Genomic DNA, 22,952 nt, shown 5'->3' with positions numbered 1-22,952 from the left:
TTTAAGTAGATTGTTTTTCAGATGCAATGTGACAATAGGCCAGCTCTAAGTGCATTAAACAACAGAGATATATTATCATTTATAATAACGGGTCTAGAAGTAGTCAGTATCCAGAATTGCTTAAAATACATTGATTCCATGGATATCACTAAGGACTCGGACTCGGATTCCTACCACTTTCCTAGGGAGAATATACTGAGGAGAAGTGTTTTTATAAGGTCCCAAGATGCATGTCCCCATTCCAAGTGCCATATGCCACAAATGAGAAACCATTCCTTCTTGAATATTTTATTTAAGGAGTAAGGAAACCTTTTCCCAGAAGCTCCTTAGCAACTTTGCATTTGGGTCTCACTGTTCAGAATCGTGATACATGTCAGGACCTCAATCTATCCTAGTTAATGGGGATGGCCCATCCTGATTGGCTCAGACAAATTCCCATTGGCCTACTGAAGCCGTGACTGTGGCTGGAACTGTTTGTCTTGTGGACAATCAAATCAACTGTAGTTCTTTAAGCAAGAAAGAAGGTGGGATGGGATGGCAAGTGCAGATTGCTACTTGGGCAGGGAAGGAAACTTTACCACTGCATTAAGAGGTGGGGTATATGGTAGCAGAAGGAGATTTGTCTTCGGGTAGTGGGCACACCATGCTATGATCAGGTGGTGTATTATAGAATTATACCCTTGAAACCTATATAATTTTATTAACCAATGTCACCCCAATAAGTTTAATTTTAAAAAAAGACATTACATTTTCTGTGATGTTCTCTCTGGTCAGTCCAAACCAGGTTAATGATATGGTTTTCTGGACTATATCTGAACCTTGTACATACCTTTGCTGCAGTTATTATCCTATTGTGTTCTAAGAAGTACACTAAATAGGGATCTCTCCCACCGGTAGGGAATTCCTTATGGCAAAAGAGGTGTTTTATTCATCTGTATAGTCATAGCACCTTACAATGACCGGCACATAATAGGTTCTTGATGAGTATTTATTAAGTATAATTGAAAAGTAAATTCTATATAGAAGTGTAATCATTTCTAAATTCAATACATCATTTATGATAACATTTTAAAAGAAAAAATAACTTTGCTTATTAAGAAAGCCATTTCTACACAAATATAAATGATAGTTAAGAAATTACAGCTACATGGAAAAAATACTAGAAAATGAGAAAAGAAATATATGTATAGATTTTAAGCTATTGTAGATGGATACAAACTATGTTATAATACAAATATAGCAAAATATAATAATAGAATTCAGGTAGTGTGAACATGTGTTTATTATAAAATTCTTTCAAATTTTATATATGTTTAAAGTTTCATAGTAAATTCTTAGAAAAATAAAATATTTGAGTCTGTTCTTAAGTTATAATTGTATTAACTATTTGGGGAACATGTAAAACAAGAATTATAGAAAAAAATAAACAATAGATTAGTCAGAATAGTGAAATTGTGGGATTCAAGTTTTTCTTTCCCATTTAATAATTTTACCATGTTCTTTGGGCAAGGCAACTTTATATTGCTAAAAGGAAGTCTGGAAGTCCTATCTAATAAAAGAGCGATATGCAAATTGACCATACCTCTGCTACGCCCACCAGCCATGCCCACCAGCGAATCAGGAGGGAATATGCAAATAAATCCAACCAAGATGGCTGCAGCCACAGAGAGCAGGAGGAAGGCTTGGGTTTCCCTGGCAATGGAGGAAGCCAAGCTTTCTGCCTGCCCTTGCTGGCCCAGGCCTCACTCAATGCTACAAAGTTTCAATTATAGAAGATAAATAAAGCCCAACAGAAATGGTGGCAGCCACAGAGCTGGAGAGAGCAGGAGGCTAGGGTTGCCCGTGGCAATGGAGGAAGCCAAGCTTCTGCAGCCCTGGCCTGCTTTGGCCTCCGCTTAAGGCTACAAAGTTTCAATTATAGAAGATACATAAATCCAAAAAAAAAAAAAAAATGGCTGCCACCACTGAGCAAGCAGAAGGCTTGCCTCCACTCCAGGCTACAAAGTTTCAATTGTAGAAGATAAATAAATCCCAGATCCCAGGGCCTCTGCTGGGTCACTGGGGCGCGGCCAGCCTACAAACCACCGCAGACCCCTCGCCCAGGCTGCCTCATGCCCGACGGGAACCCCCACCCTGATCCGGGACACCCTTCAGGGCAAACCAGCTGTCCCCGACCTGTGCACCAGGCCTCTATCCTATTTAATAAAAGAGTAATATGCAGATTGACCATCACTCCAACACACAAGATGGCTGCCCCCATGATGTCAAAGATCCTGCCCCCATGTGGACACAAGATGGCCACCACAAGATGGCCATCAGGGGAGTGCAGTTGGGAGGAACCAGGCCTGCAAGGGAGGGCAGTTGTGGGCGATCAGGCCAGCAGGGGAGGGCAGTTTGGAGGGACCAGGCCTGCAAGGGAGGGCAGTTGGGGGTAATCAAGCCTGCTGGGGAGGGCAGTTAGGAGTGACCAGGCCTGCAGGGGAGGGCAGTTAGGGGTGACCAGGCCTGCAGGGGAGGGCAGTTAGGGGAAAACAGGCTGGCAGGGGAGCAGTTAGGCATCAATCAGGCTGGCAGGGGAGTGGTTAGGGGGTGATCAGGCTGGCAGGCAGAAGCGGTTAGGGCAATCAGGAAGGCAGGTAGGCGAGCAGTTGGGAGCCAGCAGTCCTGGATTGTGAGAGGGATGTCCGACTGCAACAGGCAGTTGGACATCCCTTGAGGGGTCCCAGATTGGAGAGGGTGCAGGCTGGGCTGAGGGACACCCCCTCCGCCCCTCCGCCCGCACCCCCCCCCCCGTGAACAAATTTCGTGCACCAGGCCTCTAGTGTATAATATTTGTGGTTTGTGGTTAAAAACTAATTTATACAGAGAAAACTATATTTAAGAAAGTGATAGTAACAAATAAAAATTTAATGCAATTAATTATATAGAGAAATGTCAAACTGCATTTTAAAACCCAGATCCAACATTTGAATTTAATTCTTTTTATAATAAAAGTCACAAATATGAGAACATGTAGAAACACAATGGGTGTAGAAGATGCTTATTATTTCCAATGTCTTCTTTTTCCCTAACTCAGTCTTTTTATTACATAAAAGACGGAAAGTATATTAGTTTAATAAACATTTATTGATCACACATTGTCTTCCAGCCCCTGTGCCCTTCAGACTTTGAATTGTGTCTAGAATTCTCCATCCACCAGTAACCAAGGGAAGAATGAAATCATTCAATAAGACTGAGCGGGGTAAAGTCCCCCCTGTCCATTATTATGCTTTTGTCTTTCGAATATGAGACTGACATCCGGCCAGTATCAATTCTATTTAATTCTCTCCGGTCTATTTATTCACTGATGGCAGGTATAACTTGGCACTGAGGAGCCAAGTATAGAATTTACAGACACCTGGAAAGCAGATGTGTCCAGCTAATGGCATCTCCCTCTGCTCGCCACGACCTCTCCCATATGAAGGGCACATTTCTGCAGCTGAGACTCACCTCTAAGGCGGAAGCAGGCCCCTTCTGGTAGAGGAAATGAGACTGATAATGGGAAAGCGATGCTACCATAAAATTAGCACCACACTGAACAGACTAATGACAGTGACGGAGGATTTGGCCTCTTTACTCCGAATCACACCTGTTCTAACACCTGTACTTTTCATTTCGTTTTACAATTGAAGCGTTCCCCGCTTGGATATGTTTCTTTTGTTTGTTTGTTTGTTTGTTTGTGTGTTTGAGATTATACATATGAATTTATAAAAGCATATATGCATGTTTATGAAGAGAGAGACAGGCTATTGATGAGGATAATGATTGTATTAGTTTGCAGTTGCTGCTGTAACAAAATACCACAAACTTAAGAGTTTAAAAGCAATGCAAATTCATTATCTTACACTTCTGGAGATCAGAAGTATGAAATGGGTCTCAGGCTAAACATCAAAGTGTTGGCCAGGCTGTGTTCTTTCTGGAAGCTCCAGAAAAAAATCCTTTTTCTTGCCTTTTCAAGACTTTAGAGACTGCCCACCTCCCTTGGCTCATGGCCCCCTTCCCAACTTCAAAGCCAACAATGACTTGGAGACTCTCACATTTTATCACTCTGATATTTACTCTTCTGCCTCCCTCTTCTGACATTTAAAAAATCATTGCAGTTACATTCTGCCCACCTACACCTAGGATAATCTTTTTATTTCAAGGTCAGCTGATTAGCAACCTAACCCCCACTCGCCATGTAACACAACATATTCACAGGTTCCATGGATTAGAACACAGACCTGGACAGGGGTGGGGTTAGTATCTATCTTACTTGTTTCCCCCGCTCCAGGAAATGGGATTTGCTGAACACTCATTATGTATCAGGCACTTTACTGAATGGTGGGGCCTATTGCCACTTATTATAGTCTTTTTTTTTATTTATTCATGAGATAAACACTCTTAAAATATAATTTTCCCTTTTAACAGATAAGGAAACAGAAGTCCGGAGAACTAATAGGTTTACAATAGGAGGAGGATAATTTTTATCTAAATTCTCTAACTATAAAACCATCTGCTATGCTTGAAGCATTACATTATAACCCATCAACCTAGTGGGGGAAAAAATTGATTTCTCAAACCATTTGAACTCAGGGTTGACAAGAATAAGAAAAGCAAAAATTATTTGAACATTCTCAAATGTAGCAGAGAAACAAAACTCTTGGAAGACATTTATGTGAAAAGGGCAATCTCTCTGATTAATGGACAGTCCTGTCGGTAGATGCCTTTGGTCTCCTTGAATGTTGATGGCAGGAGGACAGTGCGGCAATTGAGCTAGTATCTGAATTATGAAGTCGCTATTTAATTTAACAATATTAGTTCAGCTTAACCTATATGTCAAACAGAGCATCTCTCACACAAAAACTGGAACCAAACTGTTGTGGTTTCGGACTTTGTGGATGGAGCCTGTGGTTGAACTGGGAAAACAAAAAGTAATCAAATAACCAAAATGTCTTTACTTTTGACGCCAGTCTGTGCTAGAAAAGGGATACACATCACAGCACAATAAAGTGGGGACTGATCCATTTGGGAATTGAAGGCTTTCCTGAGATGAAATTAGAAGGCTCGGTAGGAGTTCACCAGGCTAACCAGGTGGGCATGTGGGGCTTCCCATGAGCGAGAATACAATGGGCACTAGGCCGCAGGGGGTGAGAATTCGCGATTCCCAAGTGGGGGACAAGCATAAATGGAGGCCATGAAGAAGGGGGAGAATGGTGCAAGGTGAGCTGGGAAAGGTAGGCACCAGGTGTGCCATGCAGGGCCCACCCTGATTGCCTTCCCAGAGGACAAAAATCAGCAGCGTACAGGCAGGTGTGCACTCAGCACGCAGGTGTGTAAGACAGGAGGGCAACGGGCACATCATCACATGACATCATTTCAGGGAGGTCCAGGTTGCTCTCTGTGCCAGGCGAGACCCTGCCTTCCCCCAGGGACCATCTGGCCTTCCAGATTCAGAGCAAGGCTCTCCATCACTTCAGATCATCTTATTAAGTTAGATCTTGAAAACATGTGCTCTGTCCCACGATGCTGAGCACTTGTCTGACACAGTTGCTCCCCAGGGAGCGTGGGCCTCCGGGGGCATCAGAAGAGGTGATGTTAATCACCTAGGTGATTTACAGCTGCTGCAACATCATGGCACCCCAGAGCCTCACGGAGTTAGCTTTCAACACATTTAAAGAGGGGTGTGATGGTAATTAAAAATGGCATTTCTAATTAGTGAGAGGTTAATTAGTGAGAGGCTGGAAGGACTGAGGAGCCCGGATCTCCCGTTTCCCAGTCCGATGCTCCCTTGTAACTGGCTAGAGGGCTCTCTGCATCTCTTGCCTACTAGGTAGCTGGGACTTCTGATAAGGAGAGCAGCTGACTTAGTCTTAGGTCTTGGAATCTGTCTCCGTGTTTGGCATGAAAAAGACTGAATGACCTATGGACCGCTCTGGTTCGACACATTGGCACGACCCAGCAAAGTAAGGGAAATAGGCTTCCGAGGGTTCGATTTGCCAATGTGCTTCATGAGAACGCCCCAGCCTCTCTCAGAGCCTGTGTGCTCCTGCTTTACAGTCGAAGCTATCGTGATTATTCTGAGTGGTGACATAAAAGTAAGTGACATCAGCTTAGCAAGGGAGATAAATGACTACTAGCAGATATTCCTATAGTAGAGAGGAGTGAGAGTTAAAAGGCAAAAATAATTAAGAATAAACCCACAATCAAAATTGAAAGTCATGTTTTTAAAAAAGAAAGCAGGAAAAAAAAAAAAACACCAAAAAAAAAAAAAAAAAAGAACTAATTAAGAATGGGAGCCTGCCCCTATTTCAAAAGGCAGTAAATAGCTATGAATATCTCTTTTGGCACCTAATTTATAATAATCTCCACCGATATGTTGTGTTTTCAAGATGACTCAGGGTTATCATTAAATTTATTTTTATCTATTTAATTAGGCTGAAACATTTTTCTATAATGTTTCACGCGCTTGACTATCTTCTTAATCATCAGAAGTTTAACAAAGGGAAGGACTGTGGGTGTTTGTGTCTGCACAATGTGACATAGCATTGCTTGTCTCCTAAATTATCAAAAATTTGTCATGTAGAAAGACCGCCATGACCCCCTTTTGATGAGTAAATTTTAGCTAGCATAAGTTGCTTTGTACTACGTAAGACATCTTTGTATTCTCCAAAGGCTACACTCTGTAAATTCAAGAAATTAGGATTATAAAGGTTAATTAACATTTCTGTTTTTTAGGACAGATTTTTTTTTAATTACTCAGAACTTACGGAAGTAAGTGAAGAGCCAATAGGGGAGTTTTGTGGGGAGAGAGCAAGAGCCCCATCTATCCATAAAACAAAAGATTTTTGTTTTTATCTGTTTATCTAATGGCCCTCTCTTTAGATCTAATTGGGGAAAAGAGTTCAGATGCTTGTTTGAGTTACAGCTTAAGAGGAGAATTTTAGATAACAGAGCTACTATATGTCAACTACTCTATATCCATTATTTTAGCCATAACCGCACCCTTGCAAGTAACAACAACCTACTTCACAGATAAAGAAAATGAGGCATAGAGATGAAATAGTGTTGCAAGTTGGGGCAGTGCTATCACATACAGCCAGAATAAAATTCTATGATTGATGTGCTCTTGAACCCAAACTGTTCTCAAGAATTAAGTTTATTAATGCTGTCATGAATGTTTAAGATAAGTTTACCAGTCTTCAGATTGACTGCCTTACTAATTTTAATTTCCCATGATTTTGTTGAGTGCAAAAGCTGTCTTTGACACTGGTGTTTTTGAGAGACTCTTATTTGAAAGGTAACATTTTTATGTAGCCTTTATAAATGGTTATTACTAGATATAGATATCCTGCCCAGCTGGTGAGGCTCAGTGGTTGAGCATCGACCTATGAACCAGGAGGTCATGGTTTGATTCCCAGTCAGGGGCACATGCCTGGGGTGCTGGCTCCATCTCCAGTGTAGGGTCTGCAGGAGGCAGCCAATCAATGATTCTCTCTCATCATTGATGTTTCTATCTCTCTCTCCTTCTCCCTTCCTCTCTGAAACCAATATATATATAAGTTATAGATATCCTCTACTGATCCCTTCCCATTGATTAGAAGAGTGATGATTACTTTTCCAAATCTGAAGATGATCCTGTGACCACCCCTGTAGAGTTATCAACCCTCATCCTCTTTGTTTACCACCCTGATGTGTTTTTTTCCCAGGAGAAACTATTAAGCATTAGTAATTCTGTTAAGTGTTCTATTTATTGTGATAACCCATATCCACGAACTTGGTGGCTCAAAACAACACACATGTTATCTTACAGTTTGGTAGGTCGGCACCACAAAACCCAGTGAGTCTCATCAGGCTAAAATCCAGGTGGTGCTAAGGCAGTGCTACTTCCTGTGTCGTCCAAGGAAGCATCTCATTCCTTACTTATTCCAGCTTCTACAGGCTGTCCACACTCCTTGGCTCTTGGACCGCTTCCTCCATCTTCCAAGCCAGCAACCCTGGATCTCTCTGACCTTTCTTCTTGAATCATGTCTCCCTCCGGTTATAGCCTGTAGCAGATTCTTTGCTTTTAAGGATTCACGATTAGTTTGAGCTCGCCTAGACTATCTAAGATCCTCTCCTATAAGAAGGTCCTTCACCTTAATTTCATCTACAAAGCCTCTTTTTATATGCAAAATAATGAATGGTTTTGTAGGTTCTGGGATTAGGACCTGGACATCTTGAGGAGCTATTTATTATTCTGCTTTCCACAGTTAGGGTGGGTGTGTCAGAGCATTCCTCTGCAGGTAACAATACACTAGGACATTGATGGATAAATCTATAAAGACAATGAACTTAGCATAAACCAAGAAAGAAGGGGTCGGATGGCTCCAAATGCATGAGGTAGAAAGAATGGTATATGTGTTATATGTGTTATGCCAACCATGATTCATACCTGCCTTCCTAGGATGTTTTTCTAATTGGCTCCTGACTCACATCAGTTTCTGCTGGTAAGAAATTAGGAGGGAAATGGTTGTAGAGTGGGCAACCAACAGCATCTGCCTCAAGGACATAGTGGGTATTATATGTATATTTTTCAAGGTTACTATGGCAGCAAAATGAATACGTCTAAGTTACCGAATGTCAGTTATTATGCAAGAGGCAGGCATTCACTGAACAATTAATGCAATTCTAATTCACCCACTAATATGATGTCCTGTTGTTCTGGAAGAGTTAGCTGCAATAACATAAAGCATTCCAACATAATGTTTTATCATATGATATAGGATAATGCCATGTGTTACAATAATGATTATCATAAAACTTATTAAACCAGTTCATCATGTAGACATATATATATATTTATATATAGATGATCTACTGAAATATACTTCTCACCTTGCCCTCAGTAGTCCAATAAAGATTTCCATTTCTTATATAACCAGCTCTCATATAATTGAACTAAAGCTTGAAATAAAACTGATATATTCATTACATCTTAATAGACTCTTAAATTTTCTTAGGTATCATAGAAGAGCTCATTGTACCTACTGTCCTAAATTGGTAAATTCTCAGCATGCTAGAAGGAGGCAGTCAAGAATAGCTGTGAGGAGCAATACAATCAGAATGCCAGGCTCCAAGCCATGGGCCCACCACCTAATAATTCTCTTAATACCCACAAGCTGTTGTGTCTCTCTTAGCCTTTGTTCTTCAGCTATAAATTGGGAATAATAATAATACTTAGTCTCATTTTATGCTGATTAAATAAGATAATCTTAAAGGCTCTTAATAAAATGTCTTTTGTTAAAAGTAGTATCTTCCTATATATTAGTTTTATTGCCTAGAACATAAACTAATTGAAAATATAAGATGATCATCAATGGGTGTTGGGAGGCAAGAAACAGTACAGGAAAGTGATTCTGAGCAACATCTTGAGATTAGTTAGCTACAGATTAAATCACCCACTCTGTTGCTTTAGTAACCCAATAGCCTTCACTAATTCACTCAAATTCGCAAAACCTCAGTTTTCATATTTATAAAATGGGTATAATGGCCATGCCTACTTCTCCAAGTTTGTCTGAGTGTTAAATTGGTCCTTTTATATAAAGTGCTTAATTAAAACAATGCCTAATATGGAAAAGTTGCTCAGTATTAGGTGCTATTATTTATATTAATGAAGGATGGAGATTAGAGATAATTTTTTTCCCTCATTTTGACAGGCCTAACCAGGGTCACCCTTAAGCACCTATCCCTTTAAGGCAATCCTGGTTTTTATGAGAAACTCCTGGTCTCTCCCCATCACTCTACCTCATGGCCATGTCCACTATTTTAGTATCTGTTAGAGCAGCACTCCTTCCCTGGGACCAAAATTGGAGAAAATTATTATTGTATTCCCTCCTCTTCCAGGCCAAGTTGGGTGGGGTCTTCTGAGAACAACTTAGGTAGTTAGGGTTTGAGAGCAAAGTTATGCCATCTCAAACATCTATGAAAAGCATGCAAAAGGTGAGAAGAGAAAACTCTAAGTTGTCGAAGAAGAACAACAACAACAAAGAGAGGAAGGGGACCCCTTGAGGGTGAGCTCCACTACAAACCTTTCTTCACTTTAGCGGGCTTTTTCATGAGCCAGATCTGCCTTACCTTGAAATGGACCAAGCTTAAGCATACTCTGTGGATGAGGAAGGTGACAGGCCGGGGCGTCTATATGTGGGAGGAATAAGCAGCCATGTGAGCAAATGCAGTTGGGGTTCTGCAGGTGGGCTATGGAAATGCTAAGGAATTCACCTTCATAAGAACCAGTGTTTGGATATTAGCCAAACTAAAAAGTTTTAAATAAAAATTACAATAGCTCATGTATACTTTGAATTATACTTTGACCCCTTCTTTATACCTCAGATTCACTCTAGAAATAATTTGCTGCTTAAATTAGGGATGGGAGGAAGGAGTTGGATGAGAAAAAATAAGTGAACACACAGGTTTTTAAAAAAAGACAATAAAAGGAAAACGAAATAGCTAACGTGCTACTCTTAGCCTCCTCCCAATTGACAGACTCTGGATTTGAGGCGAGATTTGAAAAAGTGGAAAAAATAAGTTGGCCATTCAAGTTCATTGGATGAAATATTTTTTAAAAAAATTATTAGTGAAGTATGCATTTAAAAGATATTGAATATGCCAGCCTTGAGTAGGTCAACAAAGCACATCTGTGTTGTCTTTGGTGTGTCAGGTTGCAACTCCCGAATTAATACGTAAGGTTCCGTGTTGAGTCTCAGCGCTGAAGCACACAGGTCTCTCTTTGTTTGCAGACTCTTAGTTGAAGCCGGCACTTGCTGACTGGGACACTCGAATGCCGGTAAACAGAATCAAAGGGCACAAGGGTTGTCTTCCTTTTCTGCTGTATTATCTTCGATATTCTGAATTATTCCCCACTTGGAAAACCAGCTCTAAAATGTAATAGTTTGTAGAACAATTTGCTTGATTTATCCCTTTAAAATTGCAGTGGCATTTTTCCTCCTTTGCGGGACCATTTCACTTCGCCCTTGGGTGCCAACACAATGTGTCCTTTAGATATATAAATGTGATGAACTGGTTGAAGCGAACATTTCTTTCTCCATAAAATAATGACTTCTGTATTAACCACTTAAGCCTCCAGGCAAGTAACAGATCTTCATTTCTTTATTAATGCGGGGCTTCCCTGTGGCAGATGGATGTCAAGTATCAAACATTCATTGAGAATAAACCTCCTCCTGTTGGGGAAGCCTGATGCCCAGTGACGGTGTCATTCCTACCTGATCTCTCTGCATGGTTTTACAACCAGGGCACCTGCACTTTGCAAGGGGAGAGACAAGTAAGACCATTTGCAATAGTCATAACTTCTCCAGATGTTATCACAGCACAAATAGGAAAGCTGAGAGAATACTGGCCTAGGAATTAGTCGATTTTGAGTTTGAATATTACCTTCAGTATTGGAAAGCAGTGTGATTCTTGGCAAGCCACTTATCTTCTACTAGCTTGCTATGCATTTATATGAGGTTAATTACCAAAAAGAAATGGAGGTCCGGGGTCTAGTCACTGGCACATATTAGGTTTATAATGAATTCCTTTTCTGATATATTTAACTTTCATTATATCAAACAGAGGCATCCGATGTAAAAGGTGTTGTTTTTTAAAGAAATAAGTTGCAATTTTAAAAGGCTCTTTGAAAGATGAGGTTCTTTATTGCTACCTCTTGGGCTTCCCCATCGCCATGGCCTCTCCAGAGATCTGGAAGCATGGAGTGTGGAATCTCAGAGGGAAGGAGGGGGATGGTGGGTGGGTGGATGGGAAGAGATTCACCAAAGAACTTGTATGCATATATGCACAACCCATGGACACAGACAATAGGGTGGTGAAGGCCTGGGGTAGGGGGCAGGATAGGCTAGAGGAGTCAATAGGAAAAAAAAGGGACATCTGTCATACCTTGAACAATAAAGATTAAAAATAAAATAATTAAAAAACATTTACTGATCTAGTACTTGGGAGACCTCACAGCATAGCAGGTTAAACGTTAGTTTCTGTTTGTACCCAGCTGTGTAAGCAAGAGCACATGACTTTTATTTTGAACTCATATTGTCTTGATTTATAGTATTACAGTAAATATACCAAACCATATTTTTATAAGGATGGAATACTGTAATAGGAGAAGGGGGCAGGAGTACAAGCAAGCACTTAGTGATAAGAGTAACGCGTTTATTAGATGCTAAGCAGTGTGTTAAAAGTTGTGGGCATTGTAAATGGGTATTCATTTTGGTTCCTGACAATTATGAATTTACAGTAAAGTAAGAAGAGTAAGGTAGAGAGTTCCATTACAAAACACTGAACCTTTCCCCTCAAAGTGGGCGAGTAGTGGTCTGACTCGAATTATTGACACTGTCCATTTGACCCCTGGCTTTTCTGAGTCCTCATTTCTTCATCGATCCAAGAGGAAATAGAAACCCACTAGTTTGTAGACAAAAATATCAACTAGGATTCAATAATAAATATGAGGGAGAGGCTGTACAAAGCAGCCACTTCATCAAAAATCCTCCCTTAACTTGGCCATTTCCCTTAACTTCTCCCACTCTTCAGGTCATCCCACACCTCCAGAAGCAAGACCTTCCACTCACTTTTTCCAGGCACTCTTTCCCCATCCTCACTTTCCCTACGTGGCATTTTGGCAGGGGCTCAGCTCACAGACACAAATGGGAATGTGAAAGCTTTTATATCCATGTTTCCATGAAGATTCTATCCCCTAATGGCTTATTCAACAGTTTATTTTGTAAAAGGCAGATCTCTTCATTGATAGAATGTGGAGGGATTCTATTCTTAAACTAGAGGCCCAGTGCACGAAATTTGTGCACTGGTAGGGTCCCTAGTGGCTGCTGGCTACCAGCCGAGTACTCCCTTTTAGTCGGCCAGGGCCTCCCTCCCTTCCCCCGGCTGGCTCCACCCCATGGTCAAACTCCTGGACCAACTCTTGGTCGAGGGGACAATTTGCATACTATGCTTTTATTATATAGGATAACTATCTTTTTTATTCATTTTGTTACTCAGGAATTCATTTTAAGAAACTACCCTGAATATGGATAAGTATATCTATAAAAGACCTTCCAGTAATTTTTAATATCCGGGAATTAAAAGGTGGAGTAGCAAAAGATTTTTATCTATAAATTAATGGAATAGCATGTGATAAAAACTAGGCAGCCATTTTTTAATATTTTAGGAAATATTTCACACATAAGGAAAGAAAGGGGCGATGATAGATATTTTTCTTTATTATTGTTTTCATGTCATCTGTGACTAGAGATTTCAAGGTCAGTTTTTTTTCACCTATGTTGAGGGTGGGTGACTTTTCTACTCAAATCCCAATTAAAAAAAAAAATTGCATTTGAATTTTTCTTGACTTAAAGAACACTGGTTCCCTATATTCTCACATATATTTTGTGACTATTTTGCTTCTGTCACTGGCAATTTTCCTTCTATAGCCAATTGTAAAAATGCACAGAGAGATCAATAATGCATTAAAATTTTGATAAGTTAGATATTTTTATAGTATGAATTAAAGTGCTACTTTTATTCCAATGTTACTTAACTGGTTCTTTAGAATGGGGGAAAAAATGATGACATGTTCACAAACACTACTATATATTTCAGGCTTTGATTTTATAGGAACTTGTTCAAACCACTATAATGAAATAAATCTAAATGTTAAAGTCATCCCATCTAGCATAATGAAATCCCGTTGTAAAGGAGGTGAATGACAGCATTCCAGGTGATTACAAACATGTGTGAACTTATAGCGTCATACAGCTCTAATTCTATATAATAAAAGCCTAATATGCAAATTGTCCCCTTGGGTGGTCGTTCGATCAGGAGACCAGGAGTTCAACCGCTAGCTATGACGTGCCCTGACCACCAGGGGGTAGCATGGAACATGGTGGGTGTCAATGATGCAGCACTGGCAGTGGGTGGCAGTGGAGGCACTGCTGGCCCCAATGGACCCTGACGAGAGCGGGACCGTGGCGAGATGGTGGAGCAGGTGAATGGGTGGCGCCAGGCCAAGGCGGGGTGCCAGGCGGGCTGCGAAGCTGCAAGGTTGGGGGCATGAGCTGGGGCCCTATCTCCGCAGGCCACCCTGGGGGACCCCACCCATGCACAAATTCGTGCACCGGGCCTCTAGTTATAGATAGTAAGCTTGAGGTCTGGAAGATAAAGTGTCTGTAGTTGGGAGAGAATCCAGAGCCACTGATTTCCAGGTCAGTGCCCCTGGCTTTATACTCCCCCTGAAGTTTTCAAAATTTCATGTGCATTTGCAGAAGAAACCAGAGAAAAGAAGCACATCAAGGTAGCCACTCCCATATCCATAGGCTCTATTTTTACAGGTCAGCTTTACATAGTCTATGGCAGTGGTTCTCAACCTTTCTAATGCCGGGACCCTTTAATACAGTTGCTCATGTTGTGGTGACCCCCAACCATAAAATTATTTTCGTTGCTACTTCATAACTGTAATTTTGCTACTGTTATGAATCGTAATGTAAATATATGTGTTTCCGATGGTCTTAGGTGACCCTGCTAGTGGTTCTCAACATGTGGGTTGAAAACTGCTGCTGTAGAGCCTAAGACCATCAGAAAACACAGATATTTACATTACGATTCATAACAGTAGCAAAATTACAGTTATGAAGTAGCAACGAAAATAATTTTATGGGTGGGGGTCACCACAACATGAGGAACTGTATTAAAGGGTCGCAGCATTAGGAAGGTTGAGAACCACTGGTCTACGGCATCTTCTCTCTCTGAGCATCATAGTCTCTGTATTAGTTCCACCATACAAGTCCTCTTGTAGGCATTCAATACAATTGGTGGGGGATATCCATGAATTAGAAAAATAAAGATAATACATAAAGGAATAAATGAGATTTTATTTTAATAATCTGCTGTGGGATTTCATTTTGCATCCTTGTGTCTACATGCGAGTCACTCCACCTTCCTGAGGCCCAGCTTCTGCATCTATAAAATGGGGATAAGAATGTGCACCCAACCCTCAGCATGCCAGTGCTTCAGAGCCTGCCCACCCCACATGCAGGTTCTTTATCACCAAGTAATGGGGAAAGGTTTTTTTTTTTTTTCTGAGAAAAAAGCACGTTTCCTTTTTTTTTTTTTTTTTTTTTTTTTTTTAATAAAATTTGCTAGCATGACTAGACTGACTCTCTTTTCACTTTGGACCTTCAGATGAGCCAAATTAGTGACTTGACAATAAGCCTAGGACAATGATGTCTGGCTGAAATGGACCAGAATGCAAGCCACAGGTGTCATTTCAAGTTTCCTAGTAGCCACATTAAACAAGCAAAAAGACACAGATGAAGTAAATTTTAATCGTTTTATTTAACTCAATATATTCAAAATATGTTCATCTCAAAAAATAGGTAATAAAATTGAGATATTTTCAATTCTTTTTTTTTTCATAAAATGTCTTCCAAATCAGGCATCCACCTTACTGACACTTTACAGTTCATATGAATTATACAAATCCCCATTCATCTGAGCCACTTTTCCATGTTCAGAGGCTCCCATAGTGGACAAAGTTCTACGACCAGAACTGCAGATCTGAGACTCTTTTAACTCCTGGTCTTGACCATCTATTTGAATTTAGAACTCTCTTGGTTCTGATTTTTGTTTACATATTGCAAATATTGTTGAAGGTGTGTACTGGCATCTCCCCCAAAATGCATGTGTAATAAGAAAGTGTACCCCTATAAAAATAAAATAGAGCTACTGATTTGGGGGCCCCACATTGAGAAGACATGATTTAATTGCTCTGTAGTGGGCCCTAGGTTTGCTGAGATTTAGTACTTTTTGAAAAAAAAATAGACTACTTATTTTGGGTGGCAGCTTGAGGTTTATTCAAAAAATTGAGTAGGAAGTATAGAGAGTTCCAATAGACTCCTGACCGCACCATCCACTCAGATTCATTCCCATTTTGGGGATGAGAAGTCAGAATTAAACTTGAGCTTCTGAACATTTCAGAAAGTTTTAGAAATACAAACATATAGAAAAAGTGATGGTTTTACAATATCATTATCATGTTCTTACATATCTTAGAAGGTTAGAGAAAGGGTTAATGAAAAACTAGAATTCTATTTCCTCCTTCCACTGCATACAGAGAAGAAAATATGTCAAGATACCAGCAAGTGCTTAGAATTGAGAACATATAAATAAGGGTGTTGATTTTGTTGCTCTTTACTTTTCTAATTTTAAGAATCCTTATGCTATTGACAATATGGGTGGAAATTGGCACTGGTTAAAGACACTTAATGTTAAAATAGCCAATAGCTGGAGCTTAGTAGGAAAGAAATTATGTTTAAATTTTCTATTTTAAACTATTTAATTGGATTCTTCATCTTAGGAAAAGTATTTTCCACTTTAGATCCAATAACCATCATAAGTTAAAATGGTAGCTATTGTATATGGCCTGTGCCCTCTCGCAATCTGGGACCCCTTGGGGGATGTCAGACTGCTGGTTTCAGCCCAATCCCCGAAGGCCAGTCCGAGGGACCCCACTAGTGCATGAATCCATGCACCGGGCCTCTAGTATTTTATAAACGAGGAAAAAAAAAAACTCCATCTTACCTACCTTTATGATTACTGGGGACTGCATGAAATCAACACGTTTGTTAAAACTGAATCTATAAAAACATTGAGCAACTGCTCTGTAACCTCCTCTAGGGTGTGTTCAAGTCATTTAAAGAGAAGGAAGAACAGTACCCTACACTTGAAGTTGTTGAAGACAATGTTCATAATGTCCCTCCACCTCAGTTTTCCATAATAAAAAGAAATACGTACTGAATTGTTCTAAAAAGAAGTAGTGAGCATTAAGGAGACAATATATTACAAAATACCTGTCACATACTTGGTGCCTCATTGATGTTAATTTCCTCTGCCTCTTAAATATTAATATTAACCTAAATATTAATGCATTTTTGCTTTAGATGTAGTTTTTAATTTTTTCCATCCTATATCCATGTGTACTTAAAAATGTAGCATGTTTATGATCTTACTTCTTGAATTTCAGAGCACATTGTCCAGTGTGATGATAGTCAATAGTGTCCCACTGCATATAGATTTAAGTTCAAAGTGTGTTTATTGGCATTTAGGGTGCACTATAATCTAACCCGCAGGTAAATTTTATACCTCATCTATTAAGACCTTTCTGTCCAAAAAACCTAAGATTCTTATTATTCCTCAGCACTTCCTGTATATCTCCATAATGCATGACTTCTATTATGCCCTCCCCTCCAGCTAAAATGCTTCCCGTTGGTGAAATTTGTAACGTGCACTGTAGGATTTAACACTGAGCAAGGCAGCTATTGTTTCTGGGGCTTTGGGAAAGACAGATAATTAAACAAGGAATTATATTATAATGCCACGAGGCCAGGATAGAGGGAAGAACCATATCCAGGGAGTTAGAATAGGGCATCTGATTAAGGCTTTGTGGAGAGCCTATTTGATTTTTGATCTTAAGAAGGAGGACATAGAGGGAGATAGGTGGACAGATAACAATGATCTATGCAAAGAGTGCAATATGTATAAAATATTGTGCATAAAGAGAGTGTTGACTTTTTGTAATTGAAAGAAATGGACTCTGAGTGGAGCATAGTGACTGAGGGAGAAAAAGTGGAATATTCATAAGTGATGACTATGAGTTGCATGCCATTGATTTGGCTCCAACTCCTGGTGACCCTATGAATGAGTGACTTTCACAATATCCTGTTCTCAGCAGCCCTGTTCAGCTTCTGTAGACTCATGCCTATGGCTGATTTTGGGAGACAATCCATCTCCTATTTGGTCTTCCTCTTTTCCTGCTGCCTTTTATTTTTCCCAGTATTATTGTCTTTTCCGAAGAGTCTCTTATGATGTGCTCAAAGTAGGATGGCTTCAGTTGTGTTATTTTTGCCTTCAGAGATGTTTCAGGCTTAATGTGTTCTGGGACCCTCATGTTCATTGTTCTTGTGGTCCAGGGCATCTATAGATCTCCAAGCCCATATTTCCAATGAAGCAATTTTTTTTTCCTATCAGCTCTCTGCACCTTCAAACTTTCACATTTGTGTATAGCAATTGAATGCCAAAAATATAAAAAACCCCACACACAAGCAACTTCATTTCCTTTTGGTTAATCACGTGATGATCATTCTCCAAAGACTTAGGTGAGAAAAACCCAAAGTCAGCATGCTCTCTGCAACACGTAAGGATGCTCCTTTAAAAAGCTGATGAGTGGCTGAAACCGGTTTGGCTCAGTGGATAGAGCGTCGGCCTGCGGACTGAAGGGTCCCGGGTTCAATTCCGGTCAAGGGCATGTACCTTGGTTGCGGGCACATCCCCAGTAGGGGGTGTGCAGGAGGCAGCTGATCGATGTTTCTCTCTCATCGATGTTTCTAGCTCTCTATTCCTCTCCCTTCCTCTCTGTAAAAAATTAATAAAATATATTTAAAAAAAAAAAGCTGATGAGTGATCAAGTTGAATTGGCTAAATATATTTGTCTGTCTTCTCACTGAAGAAAGGCAGGTAAAGAGCTGAAACCCTCCAACATTTCAAGCAACAATTTGAGCCAATGCTGTTCACCTTCCAATTAAAATTCCCATTTGATAAATGAAGATACACTCTCTTATTTGCAACAAAGTGATATCAATAAATCTCTGTGATATTGAGACCAGTGAATCAACACTGAGAAAAAAGTGTTTCATAAATAGGCTAACATCTAAAGAGAGCCCCTATAATATTTCAAATGGGAAGATAAACCTAAACAAACACAAAATAGATAAAAGGTAATAAAATATAATTTCACTTTCCTTAGAGAAAAGAAAAAGTGCTAAACCAAATTAAAAAGAAGGGTGTGATTGAGGGTTTGCATTAGAATTAATAAAAGGAAAGCACCAATATCCAAAGTTGTATATGCCATCATAAACTTTATATCTGCGGTACTTAGATTTTTATTTGCTCTGTATGCCTGCATTCTTCCTGAGATATTTTCCCTGAGTTCAGTTATATTGGAAAGTAAGATTATATTGCTATTGAGTTCATTTTCCTAGTATATAATATCAAACTGGGTTGCAATATCTGACAGATTTATGACTATTTGCTGAGACATATTTTATAAAATGGCAGAATAGAAGGCATTTTTTTTCAATCTGCTCTCTGTAGCAAACCTTCCTAGAAAAAAAACACAACTAGTTTTTAAGGAGTAATACATTACATTTTTTCCAAAGTCTTTTTTTGGTCTGTGGCAAAAGATATTTCTGAATACTATGTTGTAAAATAATGTATTTCAGATGAAACACACAATTCATTGTTTATCCTATAGAGAAAGACTTCTTCCTGTCACTGCTAAATGTGTGAGTTCATGGGTATATAAAAATAGAATGCACTTGGCAATGAAAGTTACAGGCTGATTGATGACACTCATTGTCAAACAATTGATAGCTAGTGAGGAATTATAGCGACCTTGTAGTAGAGCGCAAATAATTCCGCAGCCCCTGAAATATGTTAAGCAGACTGGCTTCCGTTTAGAGGTACCCGGGTCACTTACCTGGGGGAAATGTAGTATCTCTTTAATATCCTTGGGAAAAAACTGTAATCACCTCCAAGCAAGTGAAGGATTTGGTCATTTCAAGGAAGTTCCTTAGCTTGCATAATGGATTATATCAGCTATGGCCTCAGCCAGACTTGAGATCAAATTGAGATTTCACCACTGACTAGCTGAAGGAGCCCAGACACCCTTTAGTTTTCTCATTGAGAGGAATAAAAACACATCTTTCACAGATTTATTGCAGGGATTGGCTATCATATCATGTTTGTGTGAGTGGCTAACAAAACTCCTAGCACTGAAATGTACTTCGGAGTAGAACCTACTGAACTTTGGGTTAAAATGGAATCAGAATCAGATGAGAGAGAGCCACCTAGAATTATTCAAAGACATACAGTGTTTTGCTATTTGTTAATGTCCTTAAAAATAGTTTTTCAAATAGGAATAAAATGTATTTTTTTAAATATATATTTTTATTGATTTCAGAGAGGGAGAGGGAAAGAGAGATAGAAACATCAATGATGAGAGAGTATCACTGATCCACTGCCTCCTGCATACCCTACACTGGGGATTGAACCCTCAACCCAGGCATGTACCCTGACCGGGAATCAAACCATAACCTCCAGGTTCATAGGTCGATGCTTAACCACTGAGCAACACCAGCCAGGCATAAAGTAAATTTTTAACCAGTTTGTACTCTGGGTGGTAAACGGTGAATTTGGAGATGGATTTTATGTACATGTGAGTCATCAGCTTCCAGATGGGACGGAAAACCACAGGAGTCATTCTGATTAAGAGATGAGATGCTATGAGAGGGGGATCTAAGTTGATAATTGTGTGTTTGAAGATGCCAGGTCCTCACTCGTGCTCAGTGGCCCTTTGACTTGCTCCTTCATAAGCAGTAGCCACACTCCCTTACCCAGGGAGGGCAGGGGGAGCTCAGCCAGTGCAAACCACTAGTAAGGAACGCGTGAGAATGACACTCCCAAAGGTAACAAAAATTCATTTCCTAAAAGCTTCATCTTGAGAGAATGGGATTTGTTCTGACAAATCAGCTGTTTTAGAAATGCATTGAGAAATTGATTTTTTGAGTGTCCTCCAAGAACTTGTCACCACGCTAGACTACATGGTTGGAGAGAATTGATCTCACCACGCTGGGCAGTAGAAAAGGGAAAGGGAAGCGCACGTTGGAGCTCAGGGCAGAACTTTTGGGGGCCTTTGGGCCTGTATGGGCTCTAAGAGTCATGATGTGAAGTTTCAAGAAAATGATTGTAGTAAGAGTCTTCTATTCTGTCTGATGGGAAGCCTTCATTAAGCATCTATGATAAAAACTCTGCCCAATTCTGAAAATACAGGTATTAGTAAGATTCTTTAAGAACAACAACAACAAAAAAAACCCACCCCACAAAGGGTATGTAAGAGAAACTCAGGTGATTCCAACAGGCATACACTTCTATCTTGTTAAAGAATGTTGCACTGTCAGTGGAAATATATCCTGAGCCCAAGGCAGCTCTGTGCGGTCCTTGTACGGGATTTCTGTTATTCTCTGATGCCCCCTCATTTAGACAGTGTGTGCAGTGCATACTTTCAGTAAAACTCAATGAAGATCAACTGTACGTACTCTGGCAGCAACACTACCACTGAGGAAATGGAAAGCTAAAAGGAAGTTTGCCATAAAAATGTTGGCTGAAAAAAATGAATCCAATTGACATCTCAAAAGTACTCTTCAGAGAAAATAGTTTACATGCTTAGTTCCCCCCCTACATAGTTTCCTATCTCTTTTATGAATAAAAGACTACATTTTACAGTTAACATCTCTTTCAAGAATACTTCCAAATCTTCTGCTTCTGCAAGAGCAAAGTATGCCCAATGATGGTTTAATTGATGATGGAAAGTATTATTTGTTCTACTTTAATTGTAATCAGAACTATGTTGTCTTGCTCAAAGAGTAGTACCTAGGAGCTCAGCCCCCGGTGGTAATGAACATAGTAATTACAAGGATAGCTAGCATTGATTGAGCATGTAGATGGCCCTGCACCTTCGCTCTCTATTGTATGTGCAATGGCTTCTTGGTTAGTTGTTTCGGGTTGAACGAAGATGTAATTACTACCCCATTTTACAGAGAAAAATATAGAGGCCAAGAGCGAATAGGTGACTTCCCCGTAAACTCTTAGCTTGTAAATGAGAGGTATGGGACTTGCTCTACTCAGCACTCCTTTCCATAATATTATAGCAATGCTCACTTGGAAATAAACTTACTTGGCTAAGTTTAAATTTCTTAGATTTTTAAAAATAATATGTACCTTCCTTTAGAGGCTCATTCTAAGAGGCTGGAATTCACTGGAATAGGTTTTTTTTCCCCCCAATGACCTATTTTCCCAATATCTTTCTATTGTTGTGCCAGATATTATGTTCATAGTCAGCAGTTTACACAGAATGAGTAAGTGTTCCCCAGGGCTCTGGGAAACTTAACATCCCCGAGGTACCATCTCCTCATCTATAAAAAGAATAGACATCATCTCTTAGAGCTGTAATTGTAATTGAGTTGACAAATGTAATGCCCCTGGTACAGGGCTGGGGATATTGTATATGCCCAATAATATTAGGTTCATTATTTTTTCATGGGGTAGGAGGTAAAATATGGGACAGTTAAGTAGCTTCATTAATATTAACCAATTAATTGGTGACATGGCCATGGATTGTTTGATGAGTGTTTAATGCATGTTATCATATCTCATGCTCACAGCAACCAATTTAGGTAGACATCCAATCCCATTGGATGAGAAGCTGTAGAGAGCCAGTGGGGTTAAGCCCAAATCTCATGACTGGTGTGTAACAGGGGGAGTGTGAATTTCATCTCAGCAAGCATGTCAATAGGATGCTTTCTGCATCAAGTAATAGACAACCCAGATCAGTGGGCTTACACTGTAATGTATCCATAGACAGTATCGCAATTCTAGACAAAGGTAGCATTTTACAGCTCATGAAATCCAGGTGTTCCAACTCCATTTACTTGTATATCTCCCATTTTAGATATCTTCCTGGTATCAGTGCCATATTTTGTCAGGACCTATGTGACTAAGACGTCACATACTTCTCTCACCATGTAGAGGGGAGAACATGTCTCTCCTAGCCTTTCAAGCAATAGTCACTTAAGTTAGATCTGCTGATCCTCACCCATTCCTGCACCATGCCTGTATCCTAGAAAAATGGAATTTATTGATGAGCTTTAGGCTTCACTGAAACTTCAGAAGAAATCCCTGCTCAACACACACACACACACACACACACACACACAGAGAGAGAGAGAAATAAGAAGAGAAAAAATTATGAGATATCATTGTTTCTTTTCCAAGAAGAGGTA

Source organism: Plecotus auritus (assembly GCF_963455305.1).
Source record: "Plecotus auritus genome assembly, chromosome: 10".
In the NCBI taxonomy this organism is placed as follows: Eukaryota; Metazoa; Chordata; class Mammalia; order Chiroptera; family Vespertilionidae; genus Plecotus; species Plecotus auritus.
This window is presented reverse-complemented; position numbering follows the sequence as displayed.